Here is a 25185-nt window from a genome sequence, read left to right as displayed (position 1 = left end):
TGAGATATGCAGAGGAGGGGGGAGTGGGGGGGAGCTGCTAAATTTGTGGATGCTATTTCAGAGTCTCAGGCAATGATTCTCTCCTGCAGCCCAGGGACATATTACCAAGGTGACAGCACGTCTCCAAAGAATTTTCCCCCAAACATTTGAAGGCTGGCCAAAAAAAACAGGGAAAGGGGGAACATTTCTGGGAATCGTGAGCCAGATTTGTATTTTCAGACTATATATTGTACCTGCTCCAATGTGTGTGTACGCTGATACATATTTATTAAACTTTTCAAAAATAATTATGTATGGACGATGTCCGTGGTTGTTTTATTAATCCCAGGCTGGCATTTGGGTCACTGGGTTGCAGGTCGCAAACTCAGACTGACCCCTGAGTGCATGCAGTGATGTAAAATGAAATCAGCAGGTCTGAGGGCGGAGGAGAGGGTAAATCAATAGGGGGGAGGGGACGAGGCAAATGCTCACAGGAAAAGGAAAACAGTGAAATGGGAGCAGTTTGTGGCGGGTTTGGCATCATATCAGAGGGGAGCGAGTCCAGGCAGTGATTCACAATAGTCTCTAATGACTTGAGACCAGTTACATAGCCAGCGCAAACCCAGCATGCAGCAATTCCCACAAGACTGATGTGACATTATGAACGACTACTGTCAACCTTATTAACCTCCCCAGTTGCCCTTTCTGAGTGGTAAACACGTCACTCTTTTTCTATCAATCTACAAATTAGGATTTTCAACCGGGTGACTTGGTCTGTATTATTCCGATAAAAATTGATGCGAGTACAGAAATGACCCAACTTCAGCTGTTATTTTTATTTTTCAACATGTGTTCAGACGTGGATCGCAGAATGCTTACAGCGTACTTGGAATCTGGTCAGGAGTGATGTCTGCACATTGTAAAGCAGCAGACGCCTGCTGTTCATACGTACTCAGCTCTGAAAATTCAGCTGACAGCATTACCTTCAGAACAACTTCCCTGTTGCTCTGCTCAAGGTCATGTCAGCAACATTTATTCAGCTGATTGCTTGCCTCGCCAAATCATATTTTCCATGCCGGCTGCCTTGCTTTAGATTTCTAGCTTCTTGGAAATTAAACGTCTACCATCAGCTCTGACATTGAAGAAACTTTTAAAGGAAGTAATATGCTTCCAAATAATATGTTTATTTCACAAAATCTTATTATCAGTGAAGCTTTTGTGTCTTTCATAGCATAATGAGAATGTTACTGAATTACGGAGCATAATTTTTAAGGAAAAATGAAGAGCAAACTAATATCCTTCATTATTATTCAGCAGTCTTGGATGAAACATGAACAAAAGAGCTGAATTTCAGAGGTGAGGTGAGAGTGACTGCCCTTGACATCAAGGCAGCATTTGACTGAGTATGGCATCTAGGAGTCCTAGCAACAGGGAAGTCAATGTAAATGGGGGGGGGGGGGGGGGGTAACTCTGGTTGGAACCCTAGCTATCACAAAGGAAGATGGTTGTGGTAGTTGGAGATCAATACTCTCAGTTCTAGGACATCACTGCAGGAGTCGCTCAGGGTAGTGTCCTGGGCCCAACCATCATCAGCTGCTTCATCAATGGCCTTCCATCCATCATAAGGTCAGAAGGAGGGATGTTCGTTAATGATTGCACAATGTTCAGCGCCATTAGCAACTCCTGAGATAATAAAGCAGTCCATATCCAAATGTAGCAAGACCCAGACAATATCCAGGCTTGGGTTGACAAATAACAAGTTACATTTGTGCCACAGAAGTGCCAGGCAATAACTATCTCCTACAAGAGAGAATCAAACTATCGCCCCTTGATATTCAGTGGTTATACCATCGCTGAATTCCCCACAATAATCATCCTGGTGTTCCCATTAATCAGAGATGGAACTGGACTAGCCATATAAATGCTGTATTTATGGATTGCAGCAGTTCCAAAAGACATCTCAAGGGCAATTAGGATGGGCAATAAATATTGGCCTAGCCAGCAACACCCACATCCTGCAAATTAATTTTAAAAAGACTTAGATTTTTCATAACAAGAAAAGATAGTTTTCATACTGAACAAATGCCAACCATCTAGGACAAATGCACAGGGATATTTTATTTATAGAACAGGGATGTTTTATTTTGAAAAGGGCGGCATGGTGGCACATTGGTTAGCACTGCTGCCTCACAGCGCCACGACCCGGGTTAAATTCCGGCCTTGGGCGACGGTCTATGTAGAGTTTGCACTTTCTCCCCATGTTTATGTGGGTTTCCGCCAACTGCTCCAGTTTCCTCCCACAGTCCAAAGATGTGCAGGTTAGGTGGATTGGCCATTCTAAATTGCCCCCTAGTGTCCAAAAGGTTAGGTGCGGTTACAGGGATAGGGTGGGGCGTAGGCCTAGGTCAGGTGTGCTTTCAGAGGGTAGGTGTGGATTTGATGGGTCAATTGGCCTCCTTCTGCACTGTTGGGATTATATGATTCTAACTCTATTGCTAGACTATATTTTAGTAGCTATAACAAGTTAACATTATATCCAAATGACTTATGTTGATTTGTTCATTGGTAATACCTTTATAGCTATTTGTACATGTGAAGTCATTTTAAATACATTTTTGGGTTTATAGGGGTTGTGTAAGATCCCATTTATTGCCCATCCCTAGTTGCTTTTAAGAAAGTGACGATGGACAATGTTGAAATGCTGCAGTCCATGTGGTGCAGATGTTCTCACAAAGCTGTTAAGTAGACTTTGAGCCTATCCAAGGCAGGATAGCGTGTGACTTGGAGGGGAACTCAGAGGTGATGACGTTCCCATGCAAGTGCAGTCCTTGTCCTTATTGGTGCAAATTATGGGTTTGGAAAATCTTTCCAAAACAACCATTGATACGTTGCTGTCATGCACCTTGTCGTTCAGACCTGGACAATGTATGGCACCGGGTCATATCAGATCTGCAGCAGCTTCTAACTTGGCCTGCAGAAGCACCTAAAATGCACTGACAAACATATGCCAAGTGCACGTGCGCAACTGCTCCTGGCACTTAGTCAGTTGGTGCTGACAGCTGTGAAAATAAAATGCATCAAGGGGAGAGAATGGCTTGGTGGTAATGTAAGTGGACGAGAGACACAAATGCTCAGACTAATCCTCTGGGAAGATGTTGGAATTGAAATTGTAATGAACAAATCTGGAATTGAAAGCTAGTCTCAGTAATGGTGACCATGAAACTATCATCCATTGTTGTAAAAAACCATCAGGTTCACTCATGCCCTTTTAGGGAAGGACATCTGCCATCCTCCCCTGGTCTGGCCTACATGTGACTTCACAACGTGGTTGACTCTTAACTACCCCCTGAAATGGCTTAGCAAGACGCTCAGTTAGGCATGGGCAACAAATGTGCTAGCCTGCCAGTGACACTGACATCCTGTTAAAAAAACATTAAAAAATCTGACCCATGGAGATCCTCAAAGGAAGTACTTCATGGCCAATGGAAGTACTTCCGGGTAAGCTGTTCAAAAAAAGAAAATGCTGGAAAAACTCAGCAGATCTGGCAGCATCTGTGGAGAGAGAGACAGTGTTAACACTTCAACTGCAATATGCGTCTTCTTTGGAACAGGTAAGCTGGAGCTGGTAGTGACCTGAGACTGGCAGCGTGTTTTCCTTGGAGGGTTCGGCAGCCATGTTAAAACAGATGAGTGAAGGTGCTTGTGGAGCAGCACAAGATTGTACATTTGAGATTGCTAATTAGATTGCTGCAGTTTTCGTTTGTCTTTTGGTTTTGCAAGACTGTAATTTCGAAACTTCAATTTAATTGGTACTTAGGTTTTAATACTCTTAATGAAAAGTCAAGTGAACTCATGGATTGTACACATGGTAGCCGTATTGCACTGGTGGTCGAGGGAATGGATGTTTAATGTGGTGCGATCAAATGGAGGGTTTTATGGCGGATTGGGTTGAATTTCCTGATTGTAATTTCAGCAACTGGCGATGGAGCATTGCACTCCTGACTACAACTGTTGGTGTCCTGGGCACTCTCTGCCTCCACCATCTGCTCCAACAAGTATGATGTGCCACCACTGTGCACTACCAATTGAGCCAACAGGCTATTGCCCACTGACATGCCAGTATCTGTGCTGGTGCTTCGTGATGAGAGGGTGTGTTGTGGGTACATCTTCCATTGTCGCCTGCTCCAGTGTCAATGGAGCATTGTCAGCCTCTGGTGGATGGCTCATCGGGGGGGAGGAGGGTGAAAACAATCAGTCAGAACTATTAATCATATCACACAGTCATTTTCTACAACATGCTGCCCAATGTGACTGGTATCATTGGAGCAGCGGCTAGCAGGAGAGAGGCCACTCAACCAAAGCCAGGGGCAAGCCAGGCTCAGAGCTGAGAGAGAGGGGGTTGGGCAGCAACCGGATTGGATGGTGAGGTCGGGGAAGAGCAGAGGCAGCAACAGTAGAATAATGGGGAGGAGGAGAGCGGGAGGTGAGACACAGGCGAGTCACGGGACAGAGAGAAAAAGGAAAGGAGGTCGGGGAGGGGAATGGTGGGAGGAAGGGGTGGGGTGAAGACACACAAAAAGAATGTGAGGGAAAAGCAGAAGGGATAAAGTTGCAGTGGACTAGTCCAATGGCAACCCAAGGCCCAAACCAAACATAAATAGACGCATGTAAATATGTGTTTTGGTCATATTGGGGAATGTAAAATTGGTATGTCGACTAAAAGAGGCTCACGGCCACAGTTGTAGTGAAGACACTTGCTGGGCAGCACGGTGGCACAGTGGTTAGCACTGCTGCATCACAGCTCCAGGGACCCAGGTTCAATTCCAGTCTCGGTGACTGTGTGGAGTTTACCCTTTCTCCCCGTGACTGCGTGGGTTTCCTCCGGGTGCTCCGGTTTCCTCCCAAAGTTCAAAGAAGTGCAGATAGGTAGATTGGCCATGCTAAATTGCCCCTTAGTATCCAAAACGTTAGGTGGGGTTATGGGTATAGGGTGGAGTTATGGGCTTAAGTAGGGTGCTCTTCCCAAGGGCCGGTATAGCCCAGATGGGCCAAATGGCCTCCTTCTGCTCTGTAAATTCTATGATTCTATGAATATATGTGTTGGTTTTTTGGCGCGGTTTTCTACTTTGTAATTTATAAATTATTAGATATAAAATATGAAAACTCATTAAAAACATTTTCAAAAAGAAGAGAGAGCAGAGGCCTGGCCAGATAGCCAGCAGCAACAACCAGGCAGCCAGCCAGGAGCTGGTGTCAGTCATTTTTCTTCCTGATTGATTGCAGTGTCTTTTATGCTACCTGGCTTGCCTTGACCATCCATCAGCATCACGGCTTTCCCAAAAATGATTGCCAGCAGCCAGTTCCTCTGGTTGGATTTTCGCAGTGAACTCTGGCTCATCCTCACACCGATTCTTTTCACAATTTCCGAAGAATATCTCCCTAACAACTCATAAGCCTCCTTTAATTTGTCACTGCTTTTGAGCGGCTGCGTTTGCTTAAGGAAGTTTCTCTTCACAAAAGATTCTGAAGACTTATTCGAGAATCGTTGAAATGAAGACAGATCATCCCCAGTCAATATGGAGAGAATCTGGAAATCAAAAACGCAGGAAGTTGGAGGTGAATCAAGAGGGCGAAGCTCGGCACTTTACTTTAAAAGGTTTGAAGTATTGAGCAGTGCCCAAACTGCACATTTATCCTCTTTTTTTAAACATATGTTTATTCAAAATTTTTCCAATAAATCTTTACAAAACACTCCAGAAAGGAAAGAAAATATACAAAAGAGAAATAAAAAGGGCATTACGCCAACACACAAAGCAACTTAATCCTCTCACCATTAAACTATCTAACAAACTAAGAACAAAAATGGGGCAAACGCCCCTTAAATAAACCAAAACAAGAAACCCCCCCCCAGGTTGCTGCTGCCATTGACCTCCACCTAACGTTCCGCGAGAAAGTCTAGGAACCGTTGCCACCGCCTGGAGAACCCCTGCACAGACCCTCTCAAGGCAAACTTTATCTTCTCCAACCTGAGAAACCCCGCCATGTCATTGATCCAAGCCTCTACGCTTGGGGGCTTCGCGTCCCTCCAATTAGTAAGATCCTTCTCTGGGCTACCAAAGCGGCAAAGGCCAGAACTCCGGCCTCTTTCGGCTCCTGCACTCCCGGCTCATCTGACACCCCAAATATTGCTAACCCCCAGCTCGGTTTTACCCGAGTATCCAAGACTCTGGACACAGCCCTTGCGAAGCCCCTCCAAAACCCCTCAAGCGCTGGACACGCCCAGAACATATGGGCGTGATTTGCTGGGCTCCCTGAACACCTCACACACCTGTCCTCTACCCCAAAAACCTTACACATCCTCGCCCATGTCATATGCGCCCTGTGCACCACTTTAAACTGGATCAGGCTGAGCCTGGCACAAGACGAGGAGCAGTTTCCCCTGCCCAGGGCGTCAGCCCACAGGCCTTCACCCAGCTACTCCTCCCACTTGCCCTTCAGCTCCTCCACCGAGGCTTCCTCTACCTCATGCAGCTCCTGGTAAATCGCCGAGACCTTACCCTCTCCGACCCACACACCCGAAATCACCCTGTCCTGTATCCTCCGGGCAGGCAGCAGCGGAAATTCCCCTACCTGCCTCCTCACAAACGCCCTAACCTGCATATACCTGAAGGCATTTCCTGGAGGTAACCCAAATTTCTCCTCCAGCGCCCTCAGACTGGCAAAGGTCCCATCAATGAATAGGTCCCCCATCCTTTTAATTCCCGCCCGATGCCAACTTAGAGATCCGCCATCCATCCTGCTCGGTGCAAACCTATGGTTGTTCCGTATCGGGGACCAAACTGAGGCCCCCACCTTCCCCCCAGTGCCGTCTCCACTGCCCCCAGATCCTCAGTGTCGCCGCTACCACCTGGCTCGTGGTGTACCGCGTCGGCGGTAGCGGCAACGGTGCTGTCACCAGTGCCCCCAGGCTAGTACCCACACATGACGCCACCTCCAGTCTTTTCCACGCTGCTCCCTCTCCCTCCATTACCCATTTCTGAATCATTGCCACATTAGCTGCCCAGTAGTAGCTACACAGATTCGGCAGCACCAGCCCACCCCCTCCCCCGACTGCGCTCCAAGAACAGTCTCTTAACCCTTGGGGTCTTACTTGCCCATACGAACCCCATAATGCTCTTGCTCACTCGCTTGAAAAAGGCCTTAGGGATGAGAATAGGCAGGCACTGGAACACGAACAAGAACCTAGGGAGGACCGCCATCTTAACGGACTACACCCTGCCCACCAGAGAGTGGCAACACGTCCCATCTCCTAAAGTCCTCCTCCATCTGGTCTACCAACTGCGCCAAGTTGAGCCTGTGCAGGACCCCCCAACTCCTGGCCACCTGGATACCCAAATACCGGAAACTCCTCTCCATCCTCTTGAGCGGCAGCTCCTCCAGCCTCCTGTCCTGACCCCTCGCATCTGCACATTCATCCTCAACAACAACATTCAACACAGGTTTTGGTGACTTTGTCTGATGACTTTGACCTGTTGCTTTCCAGAGACAACACGTGGCCTGAACACTTGAACATGATGTGGACTCTGAAATGGGACTGGCACAAGATAATTCTCAAACTCATTGTTCTCCTGCTGCTGAAGTGAAGGAAGAAACCTACCCTGAAGACATTGCCTTCTGGCCAAAATCTGGTCCTCTGGGTTTGATTGAATATTTTGTAATAAATAGACCAGAGAACATAGAAAATTTGAGAAAACAGTTTAAGGCTCAAGGCCGAAAGCAGGTTCGAATTCTTCATAAGTCCCATTTTCTGAGGGTGAAGAGAAATGATATGACGGAAAGGAGAGATTGGTTGATTTTTTTTCCCCGAAAATCTCTAAGGACGTCTATTGTTATGCTTGCAAATTAATCCCTGACCCTAGTAAAGGGAAACCCATCATTTGTTGATGGGTACTCTAACTGGAGAAACGTTGGAAGAGATATTGCTGATTGCAAAACTTCCAAAAGTCATATTAGGGCTATGTGTGCATTCATTTCTACTGGAGGAAAGTGCTGAGGCATGTTGCCACAGCCAAACTGCTGTCTTCTTTGGGACTACCTTTAAGAGGACATGATGATTCATCAGTGTCAAGTCAAAGAGATAATTTTTTAGGCTGCCGTGAATATCTCAGTGAATTTGATGAGCTTCTCAAAGAACATTTGAAAAATAATCTATATTGTGGCTCATGGAAGACCAACATTTTAATGTACAGAACCTACGATGGCTTCACCACTATAATGGCAGAGCAACTCAGAAACCAATTCACTATTGAAGTCAGAGATGCCAAATACTATTTCACAATCGGTGATTCAACACCAGATTTGAGTCATGTGGACCAATTAACATTAATTTTAAGATATGTGACCAGCGATGGTGAAGTTGTAGAGTGATTTCTTTATTTTGTCCAGCTACAATCCCACACTTCAGAGTGCCTGGGGACAACAGTTTTGGATATAATTTCAAATTTAGGTTTAGTCATCACGCATGAAAACTGAAGCAAAATTCTGAGCAGACAAGTTTGAAAAGTACAAAATTGTAATTGTCACTGATTGGGTATCCGTTTACTTCAAAGAATTAATGTTGTCAGTAAATCGCTGCAAAATGTTGTTACAACTTTATTGAATGCTTCACAATTGTTAGCCTCAGTTACAAGTTTTGGTGTGGTAGTTCGAAATGACCATATCTCAGTGGAAGCTGAGGCACTAACATTAACAAAGAATACAGGTCCCTCTGCTGATGAGAAGCGTACAAGACAGAGGAAGTTATTTTTTATGAAACTAGAGACAATTAAAACACTTTGAAAGGGAAAGAGAAGATTATCATTGAGACTATCAATGTTATTTGTGACACAGTAATGGTGCAATTGCTAGTGAATCTCTGAAGAAGATGTTGAATAATTTTGCATGCTTTTCAACAAAGGTTTGGATGTGAATGCTAAGAGACACTGCAGTAAGAGGTTAATTGAATTCTACTGGGAGGACATAAACACAAATCTTTTTGAAGATAAGGTGAAACCATTCATTTCATCGATAATGATTAGCTCTGAGTCTGGAGATCACCAGCTGATTTGTTTAGACTTGTGCGTGATGGTTTGTCGGCAATCTTTCCAAATGGTGAAACCATTCTGAAGATCTTTTTAACAGTACCTGTCACAAATGATTCTGGTGAATGTTCTTTCTCTATATTGAAAAGAGTGAAAAATTATCTGGGAAGTACGATGAGTAAGGAACATTTGACAATTTCAGCAATATTGACAATTGAAAAATCACCTTTACAATCTTACCTACAAAGATGTGAGTAATGATTTTGTGAAGGAGAAATGCAGAGGAAAAGCCATCTAAGTTACCATGGATTGCAAACAACTGATGAAGCAGGAAAATCTAAAACATCTGTTCCTCTACCTTGTTCTCCAGTCTAAATTCTGTTCAGGAGAGAACATCTGCTGATCTGATGTAATGGCTGGTGGTCACATGCAGACAGTTATAACCAGTGAGCAACCACCATCCCCCATTGCTCTTTACTGGCCTTCTGAAAGTCTCTTATTTTTTTAAAAAATGTAAATAAAGATTATTTTATTAAAAACCAGCCCATGCCTGAAAGTTGTCCAGGTCCTGAAAGTTGTCCAGGTCTTAACTGCTTCAATATTTGAAGAATTGCAAATGGAACTTAACATTGTACAACATTGGACAATCTTTAGTGATCATCACAACATCTAATTTATGATGGAGGAAAGATCGGGGGCTGAATTCTCCGTCGGCGGGACCCTCCGTTTCGCCGGCAAGCGCACTCACGCCCGTGGATTTCCCGCAATGGGAAACCCCATTCGCTGGCTGCAGGGATAGAGAATCCTGCCTCAGGGATGTAGCAGGTGAAGATAGTAGGGCCTTGGATACCCAAGAAAGACACTCATGATGTCTTGTGGCTGAGATGATTGGCCTCCAATAACCACAATCATCTTCCTTCCTGCTGCATATGACTCCAAGCAGAGGAGAGTTTTCCTTGATTCCCATGAACTTCAATTCAGTGGAATCCAAACTGAACTGAGTAAATGCTTCTTGATAACACTGTTGCTATCTACGTCTATCACTTGCTGAATCTATTTGAAGTTTGTATTCTGGTACTGGTTGCATTATATGCATATAGCAGTATAGACCACAGAATATCTATTGGGCTGCTCCTGTGTTGTTCTCAGGCAGTAATTAGATCACATAGTATTAATGTTGACATACCATTACAGTGATAAAATGTGTATTGTTCTATATCTAATTGAGAACCTACACATAACACATTTTAGTTTATAAGACACCAATTTCAGAATCCCAATAGTTGAGAAGCTACAGATCAAACAACTACTGGTTGCAAGATGTATCTAATGGGGATTATATAATCATAAACTGATGCAACACTGAAGTAGACTATTCAGCCCTGCATATCTGTGGCAGCTTTTTTACAGAGTGACATGCCCAGTACAGGTCTGTCACATTTGCCGCGAAGCAACATCCGTCATCAGATTGCCACCCTCCTCGAACCTTTCCACGCCTAGACATTGCTCCGCATTTCTTGCTGGCTCTTCTGAGCTCAGCTCCTCCAGAAATCTAGAGTTTAGCGTCCCTCAAAGAACTCTATCACGTGGCTGTAGCGCAAGTGGAAGCTATGACAAATTCCCTTTTAATGGCACTAACTGCCGCATGATAAATTTAAAAGTCCAGTGTGAGTGTTAGTGAATGGGTGATTGGGTGAGTGGATGAAGGAGCGAATGGGTAAGGTGGTAGGGTGGGTAAGGTAAGTGGTTAAATGGGCAAGGTGGCAGGTGGCTGATTGGTATGTGTAGGATGGCAGGTGAGTAGGGCAGGATGGGTAGGGTGGGAGGTGGGTATGGTGACAGGTTGGTGAGGTGGTAAGCGGGTCAGAGGGGAGTCGGGTTGTGTTAGGAGGATAGTCTGGGAGTTGGAGTTGGGGTAGTCAGGTTGGGTTGGGGGGGCGGTGAGGGAGTCAGATGGTTGGTGGGTTAGTCAGGTCAGGCCCGGAGTAGTCAGGAGTGGATGGGGATTAATGGGGTGTGTTGTTAACTTTTGGTTGGTTCAATTGGCTCTGTTTTATAACCTTTGCTCTCGAGTCGCCAGGTATCTTTATGATACCGCCACGAGGTTCAAGTTCAAGTAATGATCAATAACTCAATACACTGATTAGTAAGATTCAAATCAAAGCACATTATTATACACAGTAATCGCTACTCATGCACAAATTCTACTTCTAAGCTACTTCTACAACTAACAGGCCTATACTTAGCTTCGGACTGGCCCACCAGGTCAGGGGAACAAATGGCCTTTCGTTCGGGTTCTGAGTCTGCGGGATTCGAAGTTGATACGGACTGGTAGCTAGGAGCGCCTATCTCGTAGCGAGCGTTGACTTAAGACTTACTGGATATCGGTGGCAGCTGCACCAGTCACGGTCAAGGGTTGGTTCGCGTTGCTGAGTGACCCGGTCAAGAAGAACGATTTGAACTTGGGGGCTTAACTTTATAGTCCCCAGGGGCTTCCCGCCTTTCGGGGCAGACCCTGTACCTGGTTCCAAGTGATTGGACTTCGTTCCAATCGCTTGGTTCGATTTCTCCAATACTGGAGCGGTTCCCTGATCGATGGGCGGTCTTGAGGTGTCCATTAACCTCTTTTGTGTTGGCTCCTGCTGGCGCCGGGGAGTCTGGCTTAGCTTTGTTTGTCCCAAATGTTGCGATTGTTCCCGGGGATCGCGCATTAGTATGTAGATGGCTGCTACATTATTATGCAGATGGCTGCTTGTATCGATGCTGTCTGGGCTTTTGCAGAGTTTAATACACAGTAACTTGCACCTGCTGGTTTCTGCCTGTGTTGGCTGAATTTCCCTTCAGCCTTTGCTGTTCTCCATTTTAAATCGGGGCTTGGCCAACCCAGGTGGCTACAGGTGTTAAATGTGAATGATTAGCGGGTCAGTTCTGTAATTACCCAGGACTTAGAGTAGGATTTTTCTGCCTAACATTTGATGGGTAATTATACAAGTAAGTCCCACTGAACTGTCCTAAGTCTGACTCTGGCTCAGCGTCAGAGACATTTGCAGAGGCCCCTGAGGACCATGGGAATTTCCCATCAGAAGTTCAAATCTCCTGGGCAATTCCCAGATAGGTCAGCGCATCAGGACTTCCTTGGGATCCCACTAGTCATCATGGGTTGTACATCTTGGTCTACAACAATCTAGAGATGAGAAGATTTTGGCCATGATGAACTTTCAGTCAACTTTTAGAAATTGGACACAAACTAGCTGTTAAGATGGCTGTGACTTAAAATCATGTAACTTTTAGCATTTGGACTAGACAGTATCAAGTCTTTGGAAAATATCTAATTAAATATGGACATAGCTGAGGGTACCTCACAGCCATTTGTGGAATTCACATATCTCATTGTTTAAGGATGGGCCAATACCTTGACTCCTTGTTTTTTCATTCTGGACAAAATCAAAACTCAATCTCAATTTCCCATAGTATCCTGATGGCCTCCCTCATGCCAACTAGACAGGTGGGCCCCAGAAGTGTTAATCCAGTGATCATGTCATGAAAGCTGGTTTCAGGAACTGCAATGTTATTATCCCAGGACCTATCAGAACCATCAGTCATCAGTCAGTTTGAGAACCAGACTCTGAAAAAGCTGCACATCATCAAGCAGCCAAAGTACTTAATCAGTTGCAGTTTCAAAGTTCACCTGAGAACCAACCTCCTAGATATTTGACCACAAGAAACCTCACAACCTGCTGTGAACTCTTTGGTTTACAAGGACCTCACTTCAACTTTAAATCATCAAATCCATTCAAACAACCACAGATGTGTCATGTGGGAAATTATAACTCATAAATCAGAGACTGAATAAACTGTAATCTGTAAAAGTGCACAAACTTTATCTTATCCAAACTTTGTGTATGTTTGTGTATGCGCATGCATGTGATTTTGAGTGTAACATTGCATTAATTTGGTGTAAATGTGTGAGAATAAATCAACTTCTTTATTTTAAACTCACGGAAACTTGTTGCTGAGAGATTTACTTGGAATACACATTCCCAGGGTGAAGAAAGACATACCTCATTCCATACAAAGCATACTGATAATGGGAAGTAAGAGACATTGTGCCGGTGACTAGAGTTATCCAATTAGTTCTGCTCCTAGGTTGTTTCCCCATAATCCGACCATTTTTCACCTTCTAAGTACATCTCCAGTTTCTTTTTGAAATGTATTAGTGAATCTGATTTCACCACCCTTTATGACAGTGTAACATGACAATACTGCATTAAAAACATATTGATCTAATTATATGCCAATACACATTCAAACATGGGTCTGCCTGTGGAATAAATATTCACTGGCTGCCCATGATGCATCTCTTTATGGCACAGTGTTAAAATAAGTTAACAATCATGAAATAATAAATGGTGAATTTATCAATAGAATAATTTGAACCATAAAGAGATTGTATGCTGCCCAGCAAGAACAAAAGAGATAATTATTTCTGATGCTGAGCCTGCAGGCCTTGATCTGTGGTAGTAAATAGGCTCCATGCTAATGTATTACCTCAAGTTCAGAGATCTTTTAAGTTGCTGGCCTATCTTGTTCACCAAATGTAATGTAATTTATCCAAAAGGCATTAACATGTTATCAATGTCTTCATTTTTAATGACATTCGTATCTCTAAAACAGGCCTTTTCACAAATGGACCATTGCTTTGCTTGTTCTTTTAAAAGGTACTAATGCAAAGGCAAGAACGTGTTAACAATAGAGGATGTTAACCTTTAGTCTATGACATAGTTCCATTACTATCTTGCAATGTAAACATTTTATCAAGCCCAACTTTAAGTCAAATAAGTCAATGTCTTTCGGCCATGCTAATTCATCCTCCTGAAATATTATAATGACTTCCCATTGTAGCCTTCAGTTTCTTCTTGATCTATTCCAGTGGTTTTGCCTCTACTGCTCTTAAGTTTATTTCACATGTCGATCACATTGTAGGGGAGAAATTCCTGATTTCAGTCCTAAATGTAGTTAACCTGTTGCCTCCTAGTTTAACTCCTATAATTTTATTTAAAATAAAATTCTGGGTTAATTTTTGGCAAATCATTAAAAATGCCATATATATATATCTATAAGATCATCCTTCAGACGCCCCCTTTCAAACTGGAAACTATCTATCTATAATTCAGATACTTTTTAATCTTTATGAACCATTGGCTTGGCCACGAGGCAGCAGAAGAAACATTGCACTGTGCACATTGCATAATATGGTGATTCACAATCAATTTTGCAAGGGGAGCTTTAAATAAGCATTAGGCCCCATTCTTGCTTATGCAAAATGGCTAACATGTATTTTAGACACCTGAGGCGGGATTCTTTGTCCAGCGATGCCAGAATCGCGAAGCGCGATTGGGCGGAGAATCACACAAGCTGAAAATTGTGGCCGCCGCTGGGTGCCCGACAGAAAGCCAAGATCTGGTGCCCCGACAGCGGCGTGAATACATTCTCTTCCACATGTACAGTAAATGTCGTTGGCGTATCATTACATAGAATATAGAATTTACAGTGCAGAAGGAGGCCATTCGGCCCATCGAGTCTGCACCGTCTCTTGGAAAGAGCACCCTACCCAAGGTCAACACCTCCACCCTATCCCCATAACCCATTAACCCCACCCAACACTAAGGGCAATTTTGGACACGAAGGGCAATTTATCATGGCCAATCCACCTAACCTGCACATCTTTTGGACAGTGGGAGGAAACCGGAGCACCCGGAGGAAACCCACGCACACACGGGGAGGATGTGCAGACTCCGCACAGACAGAGACCCAAGCCGGAATCGAACCTGGGATCCTGGAGCTGTGAAGCAATTGTGCTATCCACAATGCTACCGTGCTGCCCTGATGGCAGGCTCGACCTGGTATTCTCTGCGGCTCCCATGATGTTCCACCTCTGCCAGGAGGAATTACCGACAGAAAGGTTTACTTGTGCTTTTAAGAATTGGGAAACAGGCACCATTGCTGTTGAGCGAGAGAGAGGAGGAAGGACATGTTTCCAGGGGCACGACCGTGGGTGCTGGACCTTCTGCTGGAGGCGGCTGAAGGGGGGGGACACCTGCCACATCCGGCGGTGTGTGGGGGGGTGGGGGTGAGAGAGAGGAGTAGCAGGGGGTGACCAGGGTATGGACCGTGGGGTCGGGGTGATCTCCCCCGGGACCTGCGTGTTCAGGCATGCACCGCCATTGCCGCGGCTTGCAAGTTAGCCATCTTGCTGCGCATCCCACCATGGCCCAGAATGACACTGGCCGTACAAGTAACCCCAGCCCAACACACCCGCACTCCAACCCCCCTCCACCTCCTCCCATAGCCCGGGCGCCACCCATCAGCGGGGCATCATGTCGCCCACATAAGGGCAACCACACACAGCAGCCCCTGCAGGAGAGCACCGGACAGTGGCCACAAAGTGTTCCTGAGTATGAGCAGGGCCAGCCATGGGTACACCTGCTGGCAGGGATGGGTGTCAGGACCAGAGATCCCCGGCGTGCCGGTGCGGGCAAAGTGCCGAGGGAACTGCTGTGGATGGGTGTGGAGATGGGGTAGGAGGGAGGATGGGGAAGGGGACATGCGGGGTCAGGAGGTACAGTGCAGACCGTGACCACCATGTAGCCCATTGGACTTGGCTGGGCACTGGGGTAAGCACCATGCTACTATGTCTGCCTTTCACCAACTGCAAACAATGGAATTCGGAATCCAAACAGGAATGGCCTTCATCCTCGCTGCTGCAGCCCAGGGGGATGCACTGCGGCTGTACAAGTAGGAGCTGTCATAATATACACCAGTATATCATGGTGCAGACACACACACTGATGGACAGACAGCAAGACCAATCAACACACACAACACCGCAGCCAATCACCAGTTAGAACACACTCACTATAAAGACAGAGGGCATCAGAGTTCCCGCTCATTCGGGATGCAGCCTCCCAAAGGACAGAGCTTACAGCTTACAGCATAGATCTTCACCATGTGCTGAGTGCATAGACTGGTTAGGACAGGCATAGGTCTTTAGTTTAATCTAACATCGTGTTAACCCACAGTGAAAGTATGTTCAACAGTTTCTAACTTAATAAAATAGTGTTGTACTATTTTAAGTGTTGGTGGCCTGTATGTGTTCCACGGATCCAGAGCACCCAACACATCATGATATCAGGAGTCGAGGGATGTTAGAACTTCTTAGACCCATCTGCAAGTGATCTGCCTTCCACCAGCATACAGCCATCCTGCAAAATGGACAGCGTCCGCCCACCGCCGCCGCTCCGCATCACCGGTAACCTGGGGGCCAACTGGAAGATACTCAAACAACGCTTTCAGCTCTACCTTGAAGCCACAGACCGGGAAGCTGCCTCAGACACCAGGAAGATCGCTCTCTTCCTATCCATGGGCGGGGAACATGCCATCCACATTTTCAATTCTCTCACCTTCGCTGATGGTGAAGATAAATCAAAATTCAAGACGGTCCTCCTTAAGTTTGACAGTCACTGTGACATCGAGGTGAATGAAAGTTTTGAGCGCTATGTATTCCAACAGCGTTTGCAGGGTAAGGATGAACCTTTCCAGTCCTTTCTCACCCACCTCTGCATCTTTACGCAGTCCTGTAATTACGGGCCCACCTCTGACTCCATGATACGCGACCAGATTGTTTTCGGTGTTCAGTCGGACCCCCTACGCCAGTAGCTCCACAAGGTAAAGCAGCTCACCCTAGCGATTGCCATCGAGACCTGCGTGCTACATGAACACGCCACTAGTCGGTATTCCCACATCCAAGCGGCTGAAATGGCGCGGCAAGGTCCCCACGCGGCAGAACGGGTCCAAGCAATCGAGCAACTCCAGGGCCTCAGCCTGGATGAGGGAGGCCATTTTGCGCGCTTTTCGTGGACTCCCGCGCTTGTGCGCACCGAACGAGGGGACGGCGACATTGACAAACGTACTGCACAGGCGCGCACCACGTAGTGCTGCACCGCGCATGCGCGGTGGCACAGCGAATGTACTGACACTACAACGTGCGGCAACTGTGGCTCCGCCCACTTAAAGCGGCAATGTCCTGGCAAATCCCGACGATGCCTGCGATGTGGCAAACTTGGCCACTATGCTGTTTTATGCAGATCAGCTCAGCCTGCCAACACTCGTCGCTCCAGCCAGCCCGCAGGAATGTCCGGGCCATTCAACCCACGGTCACCGAGTCCGATTTGGACCTGCTACCCGATATTGACACCGGGGACCCGAAGGCGCCTTTTTGAGTCGGTATCATTACAAAAAACAGGGTGTCCCCGAAGCAGAGAATACAGCCTCTGTCGGTTTACAGCATCGATCCGGACGATGAGTGGTGTGCCACCCTTACGGTCAACCGGTCCCAAATATGATTCCGCCTGGACACTGGTGCCTCCGCCAATCTCATTGCGCGGTCTGACCTCCAAAGCCTTCGTGTGAAACCAGCCATCCTGCCATCAGTCTGCCAGCTATTAGATTATAATGGCAATGCCATTGCTGCCAGCGGTTCATGCCAACTTGAAGTGATGCACAGGTCCCGCAAAGCCATCCTTCCCTTTGAAATCGTGGGCTCCTTGAAAGCCTCCCTGCTTAGCACGCAGGCATGGAAGCTGTTGAACCTAGTTCAGAGAGTTCACTCTCTCTCTCCTGCTGACGCGTCTGCCTTTCAGGACACTGACTTCAGGGCGCAGCTCGATGCCATTATCAACCAGTACCACAACGTCTTCGAGGGCATGGGCACGCTCCCGTACACCTACAAGATTTTATTAAAACCGAATGCCACGCCTTTGGTGCACGCACCTCGCAGGGTCCCAGCACCCCTTAAGGACCGCCTCAAGCAGCAGCTGCAGGACCTCCAGAACCAAGGAGTTATTACCAAAGTCACGGAACCGACCGACTGGGTCAGTTCCATGGTGTGTGTAAAAAAGCCTTCTGGCGAATTGAGAATTTGCATTGATCCCAAGGATCTAAATCGCAATATTATGAGAGAGCACTATCCAATTCCCAAGTGTGAAGAGCTCACATGTGAAATGGCTCGCGCCAAGCTCTTGACCAAACTCGACGCCTCAAAAGGATTCTGGCAAATCCAGCTCGATAAATCCAGCAGGAAACTCTGCACATTTAACACCCCCTTTGGAAGATATTGTTACAACAGGATGCCGTTTGGGATCATATCTGCTTCAGAAGTATTCCATAGGATTATGGAACAAATCATGGAAGGTATTGAAGATGTTCGCGTCTATGTCGGTGACATAATCATTTGGTCCACCACCCCGCAGGAGCATGTTAGTCGCCTCCAGCGCATATTCAGACATATACATGAGCATGGCCTCCGCCTCAACAGGACCAAATGCTCTTTTGGTCAGACAGAACTCAAGTTCCTCGGGGACCACATCTCCCAATTGGGTGTGCAGCCGGATGTGGATAAGGTAGCTGCCATCACAGCTGGTCCTAGGGCCAGAGGAACAGGAGGCAGCCGGTGAGGATGGAAAATCGGCTGCCTAACAGGCCGAGGAGGAGGTGGTATGGAGGTGCTGCATCAGGCCTCGTGTGTACCAGCAGAACCTGTCATTCAAGGACCTGCCAGACTGGCATGCTATCGAAGACTACGGATAAGCAGGGGGACAATTTGGAATATCTGCCGGATCATGGCGCACCTGGATATGGGGTAGGATACCCGCTCCCGGTGGCTGCCAAGGTGATGGTTTCTGTGAACCTTTACGCCACGGAGTCCTTCCAGGTGCCGAGTGGGAACCTGTCCGGGATCTCACAGAGCTCGGTGCACAGATGCATCCATGCCATCACGGAGGACCTATATGCCAGGTTGGTGCATATAGATCGACGGGATGTATGTCGCCCTACAAGCAGAGGCCCATGTCCGGCCGGTCTTCACAAACCGAAAGGATTTCCACTCGATGATCGTGCAGCTGGTGTGTGACCATGGGATGCACGTCTGCACCCGGACAGTATGTACGACGTCTTCATCCTGGCACACTCAACAGTTCCTGACACCTTCGAGTCGCTCATCCATGTGAGGGTTTGGCTCCTGGGCGACAGGGGTTATCTGCTACGATCATGGCTGATGATGACAATCCGGAGGCCACAGGCCGAAGCGGAGACACGCTACAACAACGCCCATGCAGCAACCAGGGGTGTGATCAAGCTGTGCACCAGCATCCCGAAGATGTGATTTGGTGCCTAGACTGCTCTGGAGGGGCCCTCCAGTACAGCGCTAGGAGAGTCTCCTACATCGTGGTGGCCTGCTGTGTCCTCCACAACATCGTCCAGCAGAACCCAGACATACTCAAAGAGGTAGATGAAAACCAGGCCTCGTCTGACGAGGAGGATGTGGGGGGGGGAGGAAGATGGGCAGGGCATGGGGCCTGGCAGGCACAGGGGGCCAGAGTTGGCGCGCATGGGATGCTCTAATCGCCTCCAGGTTCGCCGAGCAGGGGGCCTGGCCGACAACACGAACATCCCACCCCACAACCCGTGCACCACCCACAACTGTTCCCCCCTCATCCGCCGGCTTAATACTCCCCTCCCATGACAAACCTCCCCGCACCACCGCCCCCCCTGAAATCCCCTCCATGATTCCTACCTGATCACTACGGGGTGCGGGCTCTGGGTTGGCAGTAACAGCGGGTCTGGTCCATGGGATGGGGGATGATGACCACCCGCTCTGCGATTAGCTCTGGTGCTCCATATTGTTTGACAAATTCTGACTCCTTTTCACCGTCCTGCCTCGGCGATCCCTGCATGTGAGTTGGTCAATCCATCAAACGATCTCACCAAGCCCATGGGGTGGCGGAAGTGTGGAAAGAGTGCGGGTTTGAGAGGGAGGGGGAGGGCCAGAGCACCAGGGCGATGTGCGCCCTCCGACCTGAGGGCTGTGGCCTGTGCACACCTCCAATGTTTGCCCATCCCCCCCTCCCCCAGCACACCCTCTGTAGCCAGCCCATCCCTCACACACTTCTGAATGAGCACCAAGGCAGTTTGGAACTTTTGTGCACAGGTGTTTATTTTGAACAGGTGAATATCTCTTGAATGGTTTGTGTTGTAGCCCCTGACACTGTCTTGTGTCTTGCACCCATGCCAACGTAACATGTGTCTACCTTTCTGGCCTTACAGGCCCTAACACTGCCTAGGTAGATCCCAGGTGGTACACCAGGAGTGAAAGCGGACTATTGCGATTCTCACCCTGTGACCTGGGCGACCTTTGGCGGCCGTCCTCTGGAGCCACCGGGCCTGGATTGGGCCCGCAAGTTAATCAGGTGTCCCAGGTGTTCTGCCTACTGCTCACTGCCAACCGGATGCGCCAGGGACAGGAGCGGGGTCGGGGAGTCTGAGGCGCTGTGGTGTTCCAGCAGCTACCCTGCGCGAGTCACGGGCCCCATCACCTTCTCCTCCCTCGGGGTGCCCGGTGGCCCCCCAGGCTATTCCTTGAGACGGGGGTGTGACCGCAGAAAGCGTATGGGGCTTCCCACCACCTGTCGCTGCCAGTCCTGGAGGCTCACTCTCATCTCAACCAGGGTCTCCATCCTCTCAGCCATAGAGCTCAGGGACTGGGCCACCTCCCTCTGGGACTGAGCCACATCACTGAGTGACTGTGCCACTTCTCTCTGAAGTCAGCCAGTGCCCGGGCAATGCCGGAGATGCCCGCAGCCATAACCTGCTTTGACTGGGCCAAGCTTGACTGGATCTGTGACAGGGCAGCCCTGTCCTGTGCCTCAGCCACCGCCCGCACACCGCCATGGACATCCTGACCCATGGCTGATACCATTGCCCCCAAAGCCTGCACCATGTGACAGAAAGTCAGTGTTGACCCCGGCTCCGGGATGTCTAGGGCTGGCGATTGGCAGCTCCCTTCGCTATCCATTGCGGACTCCTTGCTGGAATCACTCGGGGTTGGGGTCGGGGCGGGGGACACCAACGGGGCTCGCCTCGTCGCCAGGTGATCCTGCAAGACTCAAGACATGACGCATGATTGGATCGCGGGTTGGGGTGGTGTGGGGGAGGTGGGATGGCGTGGGGTTGGTGTGGCGGAGGTGCTGCGGTGTGGGGGTGGTGAGGGGGAGGCGGAGTGGTGAAGGGGAGGTGAGGGGCTGGTGAGGGAAAGGTGAGTGGGAGGAGAGGGGGTGGTGAGGCCACACATGCCATTTGGACACCGCCACTCAGCGGGGATTCACTTGCTTGCCTGATGCCGTCCTCCAGGGTTTGGTTACCCTTTGGGTGGGGGGGATAGTTTATGCGGTTGTGTGGGGTGGGGGTTGGTGCAAGGGGCATGCTGCTGGTTACTCACCTTGGCCGCCCTGAGGCTGTGCAGCTTCTTCCTGCACTACTGTCCGGCCTTGGCGGTGGTGCCCAGGGCACTCACGGCCTCTGTCACCTGAGCCCAGGTCCGGTGTACAGCAGTGGGTGGCAGCCTCCTTCTCACCCCATGGAACAGGGTGGCCTGCCTCTCCTCCATGGCGTCTGTCGTGTTGTGTACTCTGGGATAACGCAGGTTGCAACTGGATGCAGCTTTAACCAAAAGATACTCCAGACCTTGAAGTTAGTTCAATCTGATTTATCGAACCAGTAGCACAGTTAGCACAGTTCTCTATGAGTTCGACTCTGCTAACCTAAGTGTGGTTACTCTGTCTGAATGAACGTGACTAGCTCTTAGCCACGTGCTGGAGGTGTGATACTGTACATACACCCTGACTCATTCTGTGGATGTTCATCAGTGGAAAGAGGCGGAGTGTGAGTGCCTCGTGCCTTTTATAGTGAGTTACCACCCCTGAGTGTCCTGCCTGCTCATTGGTCATGTCCTGTTCTCTGTGTTCATTAGCTGCCTGTCTGTGCCTGTCTGTATATCATTATCTGCATGTCTGCATAACACGACAGCGTCCAGCATCGTCTTGAGCTCTGCGTCCGCAATCCAGGGTGTCGCTCTCCGTGCTGTCATCTTGCTAGCTGGGATGATTGTGTGTGGGGGATTGGGTGCTAATGTGCGGCTGCAGCTTGTCAGCCTCTCGAGTGGCAATCCCAACCCCAGCGAATTGGACTCTGTTTTTCAGTGGAAACGATCGTGGCGCCGGTGCTAGCCCTTTAATGGATCTGGAATTTCTCCGGGACTGGCGCCAATTTAGTTGTCGAGGAAGTTCGCCGATTTAGGCCCAGCGTCAACACTTAGGGCGCGATCCAACCGTCAGGCTGCACCAGAAAAGCAGCTCGCTGCTGAAGCCAGGAGATCCCGCTCCCGGGATAGACCTGGCTCACACGTCTCACAAGATTCAACGCAATCTCGAGTGACGTTGTGAAGTGAATCCTGCCCACAATGGGAGGGACCACATTTTAGAAAATCTGCATATTAGAGCAGTAAGCCTTACTCTAATGTGTAGAGTCCTGAGGTACCTGAGGGTTTGGGATTCACCCCCTTTGTCTCGGAGACCTTGGGTGAGTGCTGGTCACAAAAGGGGACCAGACGGAAAAGCACTCGTGGGGTCTGCCAGGGGATTGGAGGCCTCCAGCTGCATGCCCTTTGGTGATGCTCTGGCACTGCTGGTGCCACCTGGGTGCCAGCCTTGCACTGCCAAGGTGGTAGGCCGTCATGGGCTCTGTGAGGTTGGTGCCATTTTTATACAAGCTGCCATTTTTTGCTCATGTGCGATCGGGCTGGTGTTGCCTGCTGTGGGTGTTGGGGGGTGCGGATCCTCCCATATTGCGTTCGGGTTCCCGTGCATTCCTGTTCAGGCCCCTTATTCAATGTGAGTCACGTTGAATAGCCATGTGTTTCTCAGCACTGCAAGTGCCAAGAAACATGCGGCTAAATGCGCTTGCTAGGGGACTTTGTTCCCTTTTAGGCGAATCGTGCCCTTAGTCTCTGAAATGGAGAATCCCACCCCTAATCTGCAGGAGGAGCCTTTACTAATATGTCACTTCTGTCATGGAGTGAGCATGCACATGACTCCCACCATATTGGACCCTTAGACGCCTGCACAACATCTGATACGCAAGCCAATTTCTAGATCTTTGATCCCAGTACCATTGTATGGGCTGTGTTTCAAAACTGGGGCCAAACGTCTCAAATTATTTTTCAGTTCGGAGCTAGGCAGTCAATTTATCAAAGAAATATCAGGGAACAGTACCGATCACTTGTGTCTGATTTGCAAGTTTGCAAATCAAGTTGGATGGTTTGAAACTTAGCACCAGAAAAGCAATACGCATGAGATAGTTGGAGACATGAAGATAGCACTGGTAGAAATCTTTGAGTAATTTATGGTTGGACAAATAACTCATATTAAAAGAACTTTGAACTTAAATTGGAGTCTACACTTTTGATCTTTTAAAGGATTTGATCCTGTGATGTTAATATTAAACTACAATATCTCTCGGTTTATCTGGCACTGAAAGAAGATGGTTTATAGATGGAAACTGTTTGAACTCATTCAGGATTTAATCTTATCAAAGTTGATATGAAACAAAGTGTAACATATAAAACCTCATTTATGCTGATTGTCATAGTATGTGTGATGATATCTACTTGTTCATAACATTTATTAAATGAATCTTTCCATTTGGGTGTTTGCTGTTTTAAGTTGCCTACGTAATGCAAATTAAATCTTTGATTTCGAATTGGTACAAATGTATATCCAGTTTATATTGCACAGGAATAGAAGTAATTCTGTTTGCATTGGCTGCCATGGTTGTGCAATCCGACAGTTTTTGTTGATTATATTTAATTCAAACCCTGACTTCAACACAAATATATTTGCACACACATAGGTTTACACCTATGGAATTCTTTATAAGTTGCCATCTTTCAATTTTCTGCTGCTGTAACTTCTCTGAATGCTGGGGAATGCTCTTACAAGGCAGCAGTATGATGATAGCATTGTTGGTCTCTACAGGTGATTGAGCATTCAATTTGCTTGTGACAACTAACTATGTGGTGCTGCTGTTGCCAGCTGTTTGACAGGACTAATGCTCTACCTTCGGTGATGTGGGAAAACCCACCATTTCAGGTAGCGTTTGTGGTAAACCACTGTTACACCGTTATTAGGTGATGTAAGGTAGACCTGTACTACAGGTTCATCGGTAGTCCCTGCCTGCTGGCTCCGCCCAGTAGGCCGAGAATAAATATGCGTGTCCTCCATTCAGCAGTCATTTCGCCAGCTGCTGTGGGAGGCCACACATCTTAGAGCAATAAAGCCTCAGTTGTATCCAACTCTGAAATTAAAATGAAAATCACTTATTGTCACAAGTAGGCTTCAATGAAGTTACTGTGAAAAGCCCCTAGTCGCCACATTCCGGCGCCTGTTCGGGGAGACTGGTACGGGAATTGAACCGTGCTCCTGACCTGCCTTGGTCTACTTTAAAAGCCAGCTATTTAGCCCAGTGTGCTAAACTAGTCTTTGTTCAATTGATCGTGCATAAATTTATTGCTCTAAGATATGTGGCCTCCCACAGCAGCTGGCGAAAATAATGTTTACGGCTTTGATGATGGTGGCAGACATCACATCGGGGCATAGGATGGCGAAGAGGAATCTGGAGTACTCATCGACCACACTGAGAATATACGTGTTTCGGTTAGTGGAGGGGAGGGGCCCTTTGAAATCCATGCTGAGGCGTTCAAAGGGGCGGGAGGCCTTCACCAGGCGCGCACGGTCCGGCCGGTAGAAGTGCGGCTTGCACTCCGGACAGGCCTGGCAGACCCTGGTGATTGTCCGTACTTCCTGGACGGAGTAGGGCAGATTGCGAGCCTTGACAAAATGGTACAATCGTGTGACTCCCGGGTGACAAATGCTGTCGTGCAGGGCCCGGAGTCGGTCTACTTGTGCGCTGGCACATGTACCTCAGAATAGGGCATCTGGGGGCTCGTTGAGTTTGCCGAGACGATACAAAATCCCCGCTGTGTGCTATTGAACATGAAGGCTACTGATCGTTGGTCAGTGAGGAGGGTGAATCTCCTGCCGGTCAGGTAATGCCTCCAATGCCGCACAGCCTCAACAATAGCTTGGGCCTCTTTTTCGACGGATGAGTGCCGAATTTCTGAGGCATGAAATGCGCGGGAGAAGAATGCCACGGGTCTGCCTGCCTGAATGAGGGTGGC

General features: G+C 48.0%; 1 long non-coding RNA gene across 1 annotated transcript in view; it reads right to left on the bottom strand.

Moving 5' to 3' along the window:
- Positions 1–8395: 8395 nt before the first annotated feature.
- Positions 8396–25185, bottom strand: part of LOC140428747 (uncharacterized) — a 36339-nt gene continuing 19549 nt past the window's right edge. The window contains exon 2 of the long non-coding RNA XR_011948854.1: positions 8396–9195. This is a non-coding gene — a long non-coding RNA (uncharacterized lncRNA). The remainder of the gene's footprint in view (positions 9196–25185) is intronic.

Source organism: Scyliorhinus torazame, chromosome 8 (genome assembly GCF_047496885.1).
Source record: "Scyliorhinus torazame isolate Kashiwa2021f chromosome 8, sScyTor2.1, whole genome shotgun sequence".
Classification (NCBI taxonomy): domain Eukaryota; kingdom Metazoa; phylum Chordata; class Chondrichthyes; order Carcharhiniformes; family Scyliorhinidae; genus Scyliorhinus; species Scyliorhinus torazame.
The sequence above is the reverse complement of the archived record's forward strand: the minus strand, read 5'-3'. Positions and strand labels throughout refer to the sequence as shown.